Source organism: Pinus tabuliformis, chromosome 3_1 (genome assembly GCF_031772625.1).
Source record: "Pinus tabuliformis cultivar Carrire ecotype Pingquan chromosome 3_1, CPIR1, whole genome shotgun sequence".
Lineage (NCBI taxonomy): Eukaryota > Viridiplantae > Streptophyta > Pinopsida > Pinales > Pinaceae > Pinus > Pinus tabuliformis.
The window spans coordinates 128,894,984-128,911,364 of NC_142301.1; positions in this window are offsets into that span (position 1 = coordinate 128,894,984).

The following is a 16,381-nucleotide window of genomic DNA, read 5'->3' on the forward strand; positions in this document are numbered from 1 at the left end:
CATGGACGTCGGTTACCCACTAGAATCTCGACTGCATAAACTAATTATCCACTGTCAATCTGGGTTATAAACACTAATTATCCACTTTCAAGCCAGTACTCAAATGCAAATAACTAGTATAGATCCATCTTAACCATGGATCTAGCAAGTGCCAAGAGGGATCAAATCCATTGACGTGAAAACTTCTTTTAGAGTGCAAAATTTGAATAAAATATTTTCACCTATTTGATCCTATATATATTGATCCTATATATATATATATATATATATATATATATATATATATATATATATATATATAAAGAGAGAGAGAGAGAGAGAGAGAGAGAGAACTTGTAATTTTTCATTGTTTATATTGCATTTTTGAATGTATAAAATCGATCAAAATTCATTGGGGCATAAAATAGTGAGACTGCTTAAAATGTTTTAACTATAAAAATATAAAAAATTGCGAGTTGCTTTATGTGATGTATATATAATTTTGTTCCTTTTTTTCTTTTAACTACTTTATTTCCCTATAAATTGATATAAGATTATGTTGTTTTACAAGGACATGGAAATATTTGATTTAGGGTTGTGAGCGAGAGTGAAATATTTTACACTACTGTGATATTATGGTGTTTTATTATACTTTAAATTAAACAAGTCAAATACATATTTTTATTTTTGTATTTTTGTTATATCTTACATGAAATATTTTATTTATGGTTAAGAGTAAGTGAAATATTTTTACCACATCTCCTTTGTATGGCCACATAGAGAGATTATTGAAGTTTTATAATGCTTTTAATTAAACAAAACAAACACACATATATTCATTTTTGGTTTTTAATTCATTTGATTTTTTTTAAATAATATTTTTTACTTAATTTTAAAAGGGACACGTGTCAAATCCAAGTTGAACATAGATATACTTATACATCTTTCTCATAGTGGGCTATAGGATGATCCTCTCAGCTCAACCAATATATATCCATCTTAGCCATGAATATAGAAAGAGGAGAGACTAATCCCTCGTGGTAAAAACTTCTTTTAGAGTGCAAGATTTGAATACAAGTTTTGTACCTGTTTGATCATCTCTCTCTCTCTCTCTCTCTCTCTCTCTCTCTCTCTCTCTCTATATATATATATATATATATATATATATATATATATATATATATATATATATATATATATATATATATATATATATAGAGAGAGAGAGAGAGAGAGAGCACTTATACTTTTTCATTATTTATGTTGCATTTCCTAATGTATAAAATGGAACAAAATTAACCTTGGCCATAAAATAGTGAGACTGGTTAGAATACTTTAACTATAAAAAACATAAACTGCTTCATTTCTATATAAAGTTGATGTAAGATTATGTTGTTTCGTATGGACATGGAAACATTTTATTTATGGTTGAGAGTGAGAGTAAAATATTTTTACCGCTTCTCCTTAGTATGGACACTAAGAGTGAGATTAATGGTGTTTTATTATACTTTTAACTAAACAAATAAAACACGTATATTCATATTTGTATTTTTATTATATCCGATGTGGAATATTTGATTTATGGTTGAGAGTAAGTGAAATAATTTTACCACTTATCCTTAGTATGGTCACTAAATACTTTTAATTAAACTAACCAAACACTTATTCATTTTATTTTTTATTATATCTAACGTTCTTTTTAATATTTTTTTATTATTTAATTTTAAAAGGGACATGTGTCAGCTCCAAGTTGAACATGAACATAATTACACATCTCTCTCATACTGGATTGTAGAATCATCCTCTCAACTCAAATAAGATTTAGTCTTTGTTTGTTCCCCGAATTAGGGAAAAATCAAAATTCTTCTCCGAGATTTGCAACCATCTGTATCAAAACAAGTTCAAGCTCCTCGAAAAATTATTCAACATCAATAACATGATCATGTGAATTAGATTTCAAGGTGGATACTAACAAAAGGTTTCATGGCTTGGATATAATACTCGAAACTACAATTCATGGAAGTGTAAACTCAACATATAACATTATGTTGGAATCATGATTGTTGTTACACCAAAACCCGCAAGTGTTAGTAATTGGATGCTGTAGAAATTTGTTGTAGATTCAAACTGCTCATTATAATTTACTAAAAGAATAGACTTGTATCTAACGTACTCATTAGCGGCGACAATTAAATTATCACGAAATCAAAAAGCATACAAGAGAAAGTATTTAATAAACACATTTCACAATGATTTCCTGGGGAAAACCACAGCTAAAAAACCCTTCTATCTATATATTGCATTAGTAAAAAAATATGAGAAGATTACAATACTTTTCTCAAGCTCGGGCAACCTCTGCACTATCTCTATCTATCTCACAGCTTCCTAGACAAGCTCTGGTCATTACTCAACCAAAATTTGGCTTTCCCAAGTCCCTATTTCCTTGCGCTGTTTCCTTGGGAATTAGCCCACTATTAATTAGGGGAAATCCTCAATATGAATTGTGTAATCCTCATAGGTCTTCCTCTAACTACAATCACCACCTATATAATTCAGATGATTATACAATTGATAGTACATTGTCCTTGATCTCCAATCTCAATTAGGTAACTCTTAGATTTGACATGCATGAGTTATTTATGAGTGAATCTTCAGTTAAATGGTTGAACACATGAAGGAGCACCCCACTGTCTGACCTCCTACTAGTTCCTCCATTCGTTCAAACTAGTTTAATTGATTTTAACTCAACTAAATTGAAATAATTAATTACAACTCAAAATAAACTCAACCAGGGCTCCTATAAAGTAGGAGACACTGTACATGACTCCAGTTAGACCCTCAACTCGAATTAACTAAGCCAAATAAGTCAATTTAACTTATTCAACTCGTACAAGTTGTCTTGTGATGTGGAATTACAATTTTATTCCTAATTTAATTCAAGGACGTAATTAAATTAGGATTTTCATGTTGCATTTTCAACACTCCCTCTCAACAAGAAAGGGATTATCAGACACCCAAATCCTACCTCTATGTAACTTGAAGTTTCGTATTGACAATGCCTTAGTCATGATGTCTGCACCTTGTTCCTTTGTGGGAATTTACTCTAACAACATGATTCTCCTCTACACAAAATCTCGTAGATGGTGATACAGGATGTCAATGTTATTGGACTAATCATGAAAAATTGGATTCTCAGATTGTTTGATACAAATCTTATTGTCATAGTAAACACTCTAGGATCCATCTGCTGACCAAATAACCAAACAAGGATCTTCCTCATCCAGATAGCTTCACAAGCTACTTGACTAGCATCCATGTACTTTGCTTTTATCGAACAGAGTGAAACTAATCTCTTCTTCCAGTTATACCATGAAATTTTGCTGACCCAAATACTCAATATTTCACCTAATGTGCTCTTCCTGTCGGATGGACCCGTTGCCCAATATGCATCTATGAAGCCTTTGAAGCTTCAATCCTTTGTTTGTTTGTACCAAAGACCAAGATGAGTTGTGCCTTTGAGGTATCTCAACACATTTTTATCTGCCTTTCAATAGAGTTTGGTTGGCTTAGCCATTGCTTAACGAAGATGGTTAACTATAAAACATATGTTCAGTTGTGTGTTTACCAAATATATAAGTGAACCCACAAGCTGCCTGTAAATAGTAGCCTCCACTACTTCACCTAAAGTAGCATCTTCCTTCCTCCAATTCCCTCCTAGAATAGTATCCATGGGATTTCTATTCTCCATGTCAAACTTATTCAGTATCTAGTTGGCATACTCTCCCTGAGAGATGAATAGTTCCTCATCTCCTTTCCATACTTCCATACCAAGGAAATAATGCATGAGCCCCAAGTGCTTCATCTTGAATTCTCTTGCAAGATTCTCTTTGCAATATTTTACCAGCTTCTCATCACCTGTTAGAATCAAATCATTGACATATAGTATTATAATCAACAATTTACCTTCAACCATAATATGGTAAAGTTTTTCATCTGCTTCAATTTTGGTGAATCTAAACCTAGTTAAGTAGTTGTCAATCATTGTGTACCAAGCACATGGTGCTTGTTTCAATCCATACAATGCTCGCTTGAGTCTGCACACATGTGACTCTCTTTTTGAAGGTCTCAAATCCTTTAGGCTACTTAATGTACACCTCTTCCTCAATCACTCCAATGAGGAATGTTGTCTTCACATCCATCTAATGCATCTTCCATCTCATCTGTGCTGAAAGTGATAGAATAGATTTCATTGAAGAGTACCTTGCTACTAGAGAAAAGGTGTCCCTGTAATCAATTCCCTCTAACAGAGAAACCCCTCTAGCCACATATATGGCCTTGTGTTTCTCCACACTCCCATCTGTTGCTTTCTTTACTTTGTAAAGCCATCTGGAACTCACCATTGGCATGTCTACTAGTATTGGTACCACTTCCCAAACACTTTTTCTAATAATGGATTCATACTCCTCTACCATGGTATCAACCCATATACTAGTTTATGCACTACTTCCTTGAATGAGGATGGCTCAATCTCTTCACTCTCACTTTTCAAAGCCATGTAGCTAGTGTACCGATCTGGTGACCTCGTTTACCTGCGCTATGATGTGGGTGCTCCCATAATATCTCTAGCATCACACATCAATATGTCAACCTCTTTAGTGCACTTCCTTCCATCTCTGGAAGTATATGCATGAGAGGGTGTTTCCAATATCTACTCCTCTACATGTGGCTACTCCACATCATCCTGAGGTTCTCCCTTTGGAGCTAAAAGCTCCTCATCTTCATGTAACTCAGGCTCCCTCTTAAGGTAACATCTCATGGTATTCTCTTCATCGAACTTCACATCTCTATGAACCACTTGCATCTTGTGAGATGATAGGTAAACCCAATAGTTGTGAGTTGTATCAGTGTACCCCACAAATATGCCCAACTCAGCTATTAACTCTAGATTTGTTCCTACATCCTTGGTAACATGATAGTAAACTGATGAACAAAAGATCTTGATGTGTGCCACATCTATTTTATTACCTGAAAATTCTTCTTCTGGTGTACTCATCCTAAGAATCCAATGAGGACTCATGTTCTGCACATATAGAGTTGTGTTGAAAGCTTAGATCCACAAGTGCAACAGTAAGCCCTGATCATGTAGCATTGCCTATGCAGCTCCCACAATACTTATGTTCTTCCTTTCAGCCACCCCATTATGTTGTGGGTTATGGGTTTCTATTAACACCCATCAAATTTCTTTTGATACAAAAAAGTTCTTTAATTCATTTGACACATATTCTCCACAATTATCACTCCTGAGAGCCTTCAATTTCATGCCAGTGTATTTCTCAACAAGTTCTTTAAATTTAAAAAATATAGAGAACATCTAATCTTTCTTCTGCATGAGGAAAATCCAGCACTTACATGAGAACTCATCTACAAATATTACATAATACTTGTGCATTCCCATGGATGCTATTGAGAACGGTCTACACACATCTTAGTGACCTCTTTCAAGGATCGCTTGCACTTGACTATCCTTATAATGAAAGGTGTCTTTGGTGTACTTCGCCAATGTACACCCTTGCATGTATCTCTCTTCTCTAGTGCATGCTTGGGAAGTCCTGTAGAAATATGTTGCATGATCTTCAAATCTCTATGGTGCAAGTGGCCAAATCTTCTAGGCCACAATTCACCGATGTCTTGGCTCTACACCTTTTCTGTTGTGCTCAAATAAGCAAAATATTCTACATCCAATTTGTAGAGGTTCTTCACCTAAACCCCAATCTGCTTCACTTTTCCTGAGGCTATGTGATGAAGAAATAATTTCCTTTGTTAAATATCACATTGTAGACACAGTCCTCTAACATAGCAATTGAAACAAAATTCTTCTTCAGACCTAGAAAATACATGACATCTTTTGATGTGAGAGGACAACCATAATCCCTTTGAAAAGTAACACTTATTGATGTGAATCACGCTATACCTTCCATCATCTCACATTTCTATGTGAATCTGGAGGTCCTTTTCCTCCAAGTCACTGAAGAATTCTCTATTTCCAGTCATATGGAATGAGGCTCCACTATCTAGGTACCACTCACTACCCATCACAATGCAAGAAATGAGGGTGAAATCCAACTCAAATGTTGAAGCAAGAGATTCACCTTCCACTCCTCTTGAGGGCTTCTTGCCGAACTTCTTGTGTGAAAACTTCGTGGCATAATGTCCCAACTCATGATAGTGAAAAAATTTAATCTTTGATAAGTGCTTCTTCTTGCTTTCCTGACTAGAATATGATTTCGAATGGGATGAATTCCCTTTCCCTTTCATTCACTTTCTAGCCAAGGCACAATTCACCTCATCATCATGCTTGGATGAGGATTCATCTCTTGTGTTCCAATGAATCTCTTCTTGTGCCAAGTCGGACCACAAACACTCCCACTCTGGTAGCTTCTCCCTCCCATCTACTGAATCCTAGTAGTTTTTCCAGTGCTTGGTACGGCCTAGAAGTGCTAGTATGACTAGATCATCTTCAACAACTGTAACAACCAACAATTCCAATCTCATCCCTACATTGGGTGAACTTGGTCAAGTAATTTTGTATTATGTTTCCCTTCTCCATCTTGATTTTCCTGAGCTTATCCTTCAGTGCTAGCTTCCTGCAGTACCTGTTGTTCTAAAACAGATCTGTCAAAGCCTTCCACATTGCATATGGAGTCTCCTTCCTATGGAGGTTTTAGAAAATATGATCTCAAACTCCTTCTAGTATGATCCTTCTCACCTTTGCAACATTGTTCCTCCACTCTACCAGATCTTGAGCATCAGTTGCTCAAGACTTAAGAATATCTTTTTCTATGAATTCCTTTAGTCCATTTTCTTCAAACAATAACTCCATCCTATCCTTCCAATAAATATAGTTCGAACTAACCTCAAGGGAATATTTGAGCCTCAATCTGTAAAATGACATCCTGTTGGCTCTGAAGAATGATACTGCAAATTCGATTTTAACTGCAAAAGAAAAACTCGTATTCTCCTCTTATAGAGTGATTTCTTCTCTAATACTATGTATAAATTCCTTGTAGGTTCAAACTTCTAATTGTAATTTACTAAAGAAATAGAATTGAATCTACTCCACTCATGAGTGGAAATAATTTAACGATCACAAAATCATGAAGCATACAAGAGAAAGAATTCAATCAACACATTACATAATAATTTCTTGGGGAAATCCATAGCTAAAAACCCCTGTTATATCTATATTGCATTAGTGAGAAAATATGAGAAGATTATAATACTTTTCTCAAGCTCGAGAAACCTGTGCACTATCTCTATCGGTCTCACAGCTTCCTAGACAAGCTCTGGTCAATACTTAACCAAATTTTGGCTTCCCCAAGTCCCTATTTCCTTGTGTCATTTCCTTGGGAATTAGCCCCCTATTAATTAGGGAAATTCCTCAATATGATTGTGCAATCCTCATAGGCCTTCCTTTTACTACATCCACCACCTATACAATTCAGATGATTATACAACTGATAGTACATTCTCCTTGAACTCCAATCTCAACTAGGTAACTCTCAGATCTGAGATGCATGAGTTATTTATGAGTGAATCATTAGTTAACTAGTTGAACACATGAAGCAACACCCCACTATTTGACCCACAGGGGGTTCACTCAGTCAACCTCTAACCTATCATGTGCATTTGTGGCATATTAAACAATACCCCTAATTTGATGACATATTGCAAAATACCCCTAAAAATCACATTATTTAACCCCCTACCAATATGAACCCAATACACCTTCCCAATTTTAAAAGCCCCTACTTCCATGAAATATTGTAGCTATCCATTTTTTCATTAACATTTTTTATACCCCTTTATATTTTTTCATTAACTTTGAGATCAATTTTTTACACCTACGAATATAAAAACCCTTTACCCACTATATATCCCCCAATATATTATTCCATTTGTTCCTCAATATATATCCCCAATATGAACCCACGTGGTATGGTATTTCTCCCCCATTGAAGTCCCCATGGTCTAACCTCCTACTAGTTCCTCCATCAGTGGGAACTAGTTTAAATGACATTAACATAGTTAAATTGAATTAATTAATTACAACTCAAAATAAGCTCAACCAGGGCTCCTATAAAGTAGAAGACACTCTACATGACTCAAGTTAGGCCATCAACTCGAATTAAATGAGCCAACTAAGTCAATTTAACTTAATTAACTCATACAAGTTGTCTTGTGATGTGGAATTACAATTTTATTCCTAATTTAATTCAAGGAAAAAAAAATTAGAATTTTTTTGTTGCATTTTCAACAGATGCATCTCCATAGTTAACAAATCCTCAAGAGGCGGTCAAGCACATGTCACAAAACACACAAGGAGTGTTGGATTAGCTAATTCCCAATAATCCCCCCCACCCCAGACTGATATTGGGGTGTTTAAAACTCGAGAATTTTGGCTCTACTACCACTTGATGGAATAATTATTGCCATTACACTAAAACCTATAGGTGTGAGTAAATAGGCACATCATAGATCCTAGAGAGGTGGTTAAGCACATGTAATGAAAAAATAGGGAAGGCTAGATTATCCAATGCCAAATACATTATGTAAATTTATAATAATATTCATGTTCAATGGAAATAACAAGTTCTCCATACATCATGTGCCATGTATTTACTTTTTTTCTAAGACAAATAACATCGTAAACATTGTTCATGAAATGTACATCATTTATGAAAACATTGCTTATGAAGCATTGTTGGTTTGATTTTAAAGTGTTGTCAAGTCATTATTATGTTTTCATTGGGGAAAATCACTTCTTCTTAAATCTAAGTCCATATTGAAGCCTTCATAAGTCCATGTGTTGGCCTTCATAATCATTTGACATCAATACCAACACTACTAACATAATTATCTTAAAATAAGATATTGCATAATTCTTAAAATAATAAAGATATAATTTTTTTTCAAATTATAATCTATTCTCTTATTATTGATTTAAAATGTGATATATATATATATATATATATATATATATAGTAGATATATATATATATATATATATATATATTCATATCATAGCCAAAAAAATTAACAAAGCTAAAAATTAACAAGTTTTTGTTTACTAGCTTGTTAGTTGGAAATCACACCAATAACATATTTATGTAGCATTTGTTCATATAACAAAATTATTAAAAAAAAAAAATTAAATAATGTTTACATGTATTTTTTATTATGATTATTATTATTTTGTATATATCTATAACTAGCATGATTTCCATGTTCACTTCTTAATGAGCATATAAAAATATAAATAAAAATGTTAAACTACGGGTGAGTTTGTAGTGTCTCATTTTATCTTTATTATACGTCATATAGTTTCAATGTTAGCTTAAGTTCTAAGGAAATCAAATATTAATGATATGATACATTTTCATAAAGTAATGAGTTATGATTTTGATTGTCAGTCTATATTATGTTGATGATTATGATATTGACTAAGATTTAGGATTAGGATTAGATGTTTCTTAAGATGTATACATATGTATACATTGTGATGACTATTTTTTATGATTAGATGTTACTGAAACTTGTTTAGGTGGTAGAAAATTATAGTGACAAATAGATATAGGAATAGATAATGATTCAATTTTAGTTATTAAGTACAATTGTCATGGAAAAAATTGAATCTTATCAATGATATATTTGTTACACCATACTTATGATAGATTTGTGGATGTAAACACAAGTTATGTATTTGTCAAATGACACAAATATGGGTAATGGGGATATATGGAGTACATTAGATTTTCTCTGGAGGGGGTTGTGATGCAAGGGAATCAACCCCCTAATAGGACATTTTTTATTAGACCCAAGGGGGGTGACAAAATTTTCCTAAGGGGAAGAAATTCTCTCAAATGCAATTCAAGAAAAAAAAACAAGAATAAGAAAATTTCATGTGATTACAAGTGTCTAGAGTCTAGAAGATGTTGGAATTGATTTCAACCTTAGTGCATGGATGAGATGATATTGTCAAGGGATATTATTCACAATAAATGGGATATTTTTAGGTAACATGTTCTCAATAATTTCAAGTAGTATCAAGATCAAGGGGAGTGTGTTGGTATGTGCAGCCATTAGTTGAGGAACATCATAGTAGAAAAATAAGTGATGAAGCTTCAAAAATATGACTACTATGATTACTGAATGTGTGATATAATGTCTATCTATTTGAAGGCCTTTTTTTTCCTCAACATATCAGCTCAAATGGTCCTGCAAATTACATAGTTGGATAGTCATCATAAATATCTTTCCAACTTTCTATGATCGCTTGAAAATATCTTAAGGGATACAAAGTTATAACAGTTTGAAAGATAGCTAGGTTTTAGGGTCTCAAGGTTCCATATGCATACAAAGGCATGAGATGGAACATTTCATGTTTGCTCCTATACAAATTTTTGTTCATGTCATGATGTTTGCTTCATCATAATGTTGTATTGGTTATGTTGGTGCAGCATGGTAGATGGATCTAAGGGAAGAATAATTATCTATTAGTAGATGTGAATGTTAATGCTCCTCGTCAAATAGGTTATGCCAAGTGATTCAATGGGGACAAGCATTGTGGAAGGGCACAAGACAAACTCTAGTAAATGAAGAAATTCCATAGCACTGACATACGTTAATGCAAATCTTGTGCCCTAGGCAGTTCTATATGACAAAGCAAAAATGACTAAAAAGAAAACTCCATGGGCTTCTTCTTTGTATATGATGATTTGGAAAATAGGGACATGGGACATCCTATGATTGAAGGAAGGAATGAGCTTGTAAATGAGGTGGTGTACAACTAGTAATGACTCAACACTCAGGAAAATATGAACTAAGGATAGGTGGCGATAGTGGTAGACAACTAGAGTATGCATGGCCCAATTATGAGACATGTGGAAATGACATGGAAGGGTCAATGACATGCCACCAAATATAAGTGACACACGGTAAGAGGATTTGGAATTTTTGGGTGGCCAAGTGGCCCGTTTCTGAGTGACACGTGGAACCACTCAAAGGCTCCCACTTGGTAGTGATGACATTGGTAGTGATAGATGGCAGAGAGTGGGATGAGGTCATAACTTCTTGAGATATATTCCGTGGGTGTGTTAGTTAGCCTTTTCCCATCTTATGGATTTTTAGTGTTTTGGGGTTGAAAATGGTTAATTATTGAAAAGGCACAAACCAGAATTTCACAACCTCCTACGGTGAGTTTGAGGTTCCTAGAGGTTTATCTATTGGAGTCTTCCACGATTGAAGATACCTAAGAGATAGAAGAACCTCTAACACTCCCGTTGATCGTAAATTCATGCCTTGGACTATTTTGGTGTTATCAAATTATGAAGTCAAGTGCGATGGAACAATGGCATGGTGGTGGGGTAAGTGTTGGGATGGGGTCCCCAAGGGTAGAATTCAATTAATTTAGTCATTCTTTGTAAATAATTTTGTAAAGAATGTAAAGTCTCTGCAAAATATGGATGCAGAGTGTGTAGCTAGTCAAGAGTCATAGGGGCCTTAGCCCCTTGTTTGGGTAAGAGATAGGTGGTTTTGAAGACTCACCCATGAGCTGGGGGCCATGGTATTGTATTAGAAAAGCTATAAATAATTGATTCATAGTGAGTCTTAGAAGATAGATAATAATAGAAGTATGAATGAATGAATGAGGTTGTACAGGTTTGATAGATAGGAAGCTCTGTTCCTATTAGTAAGCAAAGGAAAGTCTCCACAACTGAGTGTGTGGAGGCCTAGAAGAGTCCACAGCTAAGTGCGTGGACCCTTGCAGCTGAGTGTGCAGGGTAGTTGAAGTCTATACTAGAAAATTTCTGATTAATGAAGACTGATTTTGGGTTGAAAATTCTTGCATCTATCTATTTAATTGTTATGTCACTTTCACTGATGTTTTTGTAATTCATTGTGTTTTCTTTGCACGAATTGAGTTAATTGAACATGTTTGTGAGATGATTGAATGATATTCGTGAAGATCTAAATCTATTTTGGGTTAGTTTCAAGTGAGGAAGATAGGTTTGCACGATGACAGATCTAGATCTCAGAAGCCCTAGAAGACCTATTCAATTGCGCTAAAGTAGTAGATGTATCCTGTTAGGGCTTGATTACACAATTGGCTACTCTTAAAAAGAATTGATCTTACCTAGGGCTGAATTTGGATTTTTAACTCTATCAGAAGGTGAGTTTTGTGTGGAAGTAGATCTAAGGCACTGAAAGACATCACACTAGCCTCTGGATGTAGAAAATTGGTTCTTGCATCCCCCAATACTACTTTAGGTGAGACTACGACATACACTATGTAGGTTGCTACTAAAAGGGCCAGTAGTGTAGGGTTTTGTTGGTTCGTGCAACTAACTTTGAACCTAGGTCGGGACCCCCTAAGACAACAAATAGTTATGCTGCCAACACAAGGATTTTCTTAAGAGATGTGTGATTCTGCATCATTGACATCTGGCTAAGAAAGAGAATGAAAAGTGGATAGATTGGAAGATTCACGAGTTTTTGGCTCAAGAAAACAGGAATCCACACCTGTTGAAGGATGACTGGTTGAATAGATATTTGTATATAGAGGTACATGGAATTTTCTTTTGCACTTTTCCATGTTAATTGTATGAGTGGTTAGCTAAATTGGCAAATAGTGAGGGGAGGTGGAAGCTCAATAGTCCTATAGTGTGGACTCTAGAATTGGTGCAATGAATAGAGGCATCTGAAAACAAAATCCTGTGGGTTGTCGATCACTGGCTTGATTGAATTCTAGGAGGATTTGTTATTGAATTTGTAGTTGACACATCAGTTAGCCATAACAAAGGAGAGTGAAGATTCTTCAAAGGACTGTGAGGTAAGTACTTAAGGTCATTGAATAATTGGATTAAAATGATATTATGTGAAGAGCAGGTAACTCCATTACCTTAATTTTCGGAGCTATGCGAAGTGGAAGATTCTTTAGACGAAGTAATGGATCAGGTCCAGAGCATAGTCCCTTGATTGAACCTCCTTCAAGTGATGATGAAGGGGCGGTGTTGACTACACTGTGGAACGTTGTTCAATTAATAACTCAGGGTATCCTGAGGATATTTCATCCATCCACTCCACCTCTACCTCCACCTCCACCGCATGTGCCTTCACCTACACCTACAACTCCACCTCCACCATTCATCATGGCAAACTTAATGAAGATGTTGATCTTCAAAGGAATAGGAAGTGAAGATCTAGAGTAATTCTGGTTTGTTGCAAATGATGTATGGACAACGCAACAAGTCCCCGATGATAATATAAAGAAGGTGTAATTGGTTACCACCTTGCAGGATCACGCGCTAACTTGGTACATTAAGTATTACATTGATAATCCCTAGGCATTGTTAGCAGAAACTTAGATAGCTCTGAACAAAGAATTTAGTAAGCCTAAATTTGAGGCGCAGTAGGTAATTGAATTTAAGGAGATCCGAATGAGAGTAAATGAGACACTTTGGGACTTTGATCAGAGGTTGAAGTGCTAGATCAGACAGGGTAACATGCAAATCTCAAATACCTAGCATCACAACTGGTTTATAGTGTCGCTTTTGCCACACTCAAGAATACCTCCATCACAGAAGAAAAAAGAAACATAAGTAGAAGCCTTAGAGATTGCGATGAGGCTGCATGCATCACCTATTTAGGATACAAACTTGGGGGTACAACAGATCCACTCGCAGTTAGAAAGACTACACCTAGAATTATAGAGTCTAATGAAAGAGAATGAGACTAAGCCAGAAGCATGCGCAGAGGTTTGGTGCTTGAAGCGTAAGGGCCACAGGTATGATAAAGATCATTGTCTAGTATATGCGAATTATCTTATGTGGGGGGGGAGCCCCCCTGAAGCCAGAAGCCACAACCGGTCCAAGCACGGGAGCTATGCTATGGTGTGACATTTGTCAAGTCACTAGGAAACATGCGACGGATAACTTCCACTTACTTCAGAATTCCGTTCAGATGCCCCAACACCTTTTTAAATTTATGTAAATCTGTGGGCCATAATGAGCACCATTGTCGAAGTTATGAGCTAATGATGGAAAGGAACCCTACTTTGTTAGGTCCCTATAATACTAGTGATTACCCCATTACTATTGTAGTTATATCCCTTATTAATATTGTTGCGCTCCTATTTTCCCCATATTGTTATTACTGTGCCCCATAGAATCCCTCTTTTGTTATTTTTGTGCCTTTATATTATTATTGTTAGGTCGGCTGGGTTATATTGTGACTCCTTAGACTCCTATATATAGAAAGGAGGTTTTTTCATTTGAATCATCAAAGAATCATTCATTTGTATAATGTAAAAGAGGTTGCCCCCTCGAAGAGGCTTAATTATAAGGCGTTGATCTATCTTTTCTATCTTTTTGTGAGCTGGTTTCATAACATTTGGTATCAGAGCTTTGGATTCTAGGGTTTCGCTGCTCCAAATAGTTCATCGTGGAATTTTCGCCATAACTTTTTTTTTGTGATGTTTCAGAAGGAAAAACAAAAACCCATTTGAGACGAAATCGCACTAAACCCTGGGTCCGAATTTCATAGCTTTTTGTGCTATATTTGCGGAGATATCATCTGAGGAAGTTGGTCTTTTTGCAGACTTCTGAATTACATTCCAAATAGGTGACCTGGGGAACATAGTCATAACTTTCTCTCTACACATCAGATTGAAGTTACGTAAGAAGGTACAGAAATAGGATGGACTGAAGTTTCTTGTATATATTTTTTAGAGCCAAAGGTCGAAACAGGGACACGTGGCATGTCGTACAAGTTTGCTCTACTAAACTAGTCTATAATCAAGTCACTGTGGGAGATTTGGCATAACTCTTCCTTGGAGAATCCAATTTGGATCAGACTGGTGGCATTGGAAAGAGGAAACAGAGGGCTACTACAAGTCACAATTTTAGAACTGGATGATCCGAAATTACAGAGATACATCAGAGGCAATATCGAGCTCCTACAAAGTGAAAAAAGGTGTGTAGATTTTTTTAAATTTTTGCTTAAGCTTGGTTTGAAAAATTATTTTGAAGGAATTCAAAGGGAATAGTAGAGCATTATTATCGGTAACTGATGCCTCGAGGAAAGAAAATGCAAATACCTAGTAAGCAACCTGAAAGCTCTAACATGACTCATGAAGAAGAGGAAGAAATGCTACATGATATATCAAAATTACAAGACCAAGTGCAACAAATGTCACTCTCACAAAAGCTAACAGAAGCTAAGATAAATGGAAAGGAATCTAAGATAAAGGGCATAGAAGCTAAGATGAATGGTGTGGAAGCTAAGATGGACGATTTGAAGATAGATTTGAAGAGAGAAATGGTAGATTTGAAGACAGACATGGCAGATTTGAAGACAGATTTGACAAATTTTCTACAAGAAATACTTACAAATGGTGAAAGGGTAGTAAAGGAAACTCACGATGTGAACAAAAGAAATGTTAATCATGATTTCATGGACTCTAATGTTGGATCGAAGACTCACCATATTCCAAAAATCAATATGAGGAAGTTTGATGGGAAGGATCTCGCAACATGGATATTACAGATGGAGCAATTTTTCGATCTCAATAATGTGCAAAACACACAAAAGGTATGTATTGCAACTTTATATTTGGAACCAAATCAGTTTGTATGGTATCAATGGCTTTACTCTCGTAAACAAATTATCACTTGGGCAATTTTTACGGAAGAATTGACAGCACATTATGAGGATACAAAAAGCAACACTTTTTTTAGCCAATTGATAAGTCTCAAACAAAAGGGTTCAATAATGGAGCACATCGAAGAGTTCCAAAAATTGAACATATGGGTAAAAAATATTCCAGAGGAGCATAGGATTGATGTGTTCATAGGGAATTTAAAGTATAATATCCAACATGATGTTCGCCTTTGGGAACCTGATTCATTAGAGAAGGCATTCAAGTTAGCAAGAAAAATGGAAAGAAAAATTATGGCAACCAGGAAGCATACCACTCACAACTATAAGGATGGAAGTGTTGTTGCCCCTAGTCTTCCACAACCTATAAGGTTGACACCAAAACAATTTGAAGAAAAAAGAGCAAAAGGGCTTTGTTACAGTTGTGATAGCAGATACACTAAAGGTCATAAGTGTGCTGAGAAGAAATTATTCTACATAGATTGTGAAGGGGAAGAAGAAAAGGAACAAGAAAGGTCAAAAGAAGAGGATATACTCGAGGTACAAAGCCTAGATAAAGAAGAAATGAATCTGACCATATCTTGTAATACATTGGCGGGAATTAAGACTCCTCAAACCATCAAGATAGAAGGACAAATCAAGAAGAAAAAGGTAATAGTGTTGATTGATTCAGGAAGTACCCACAATT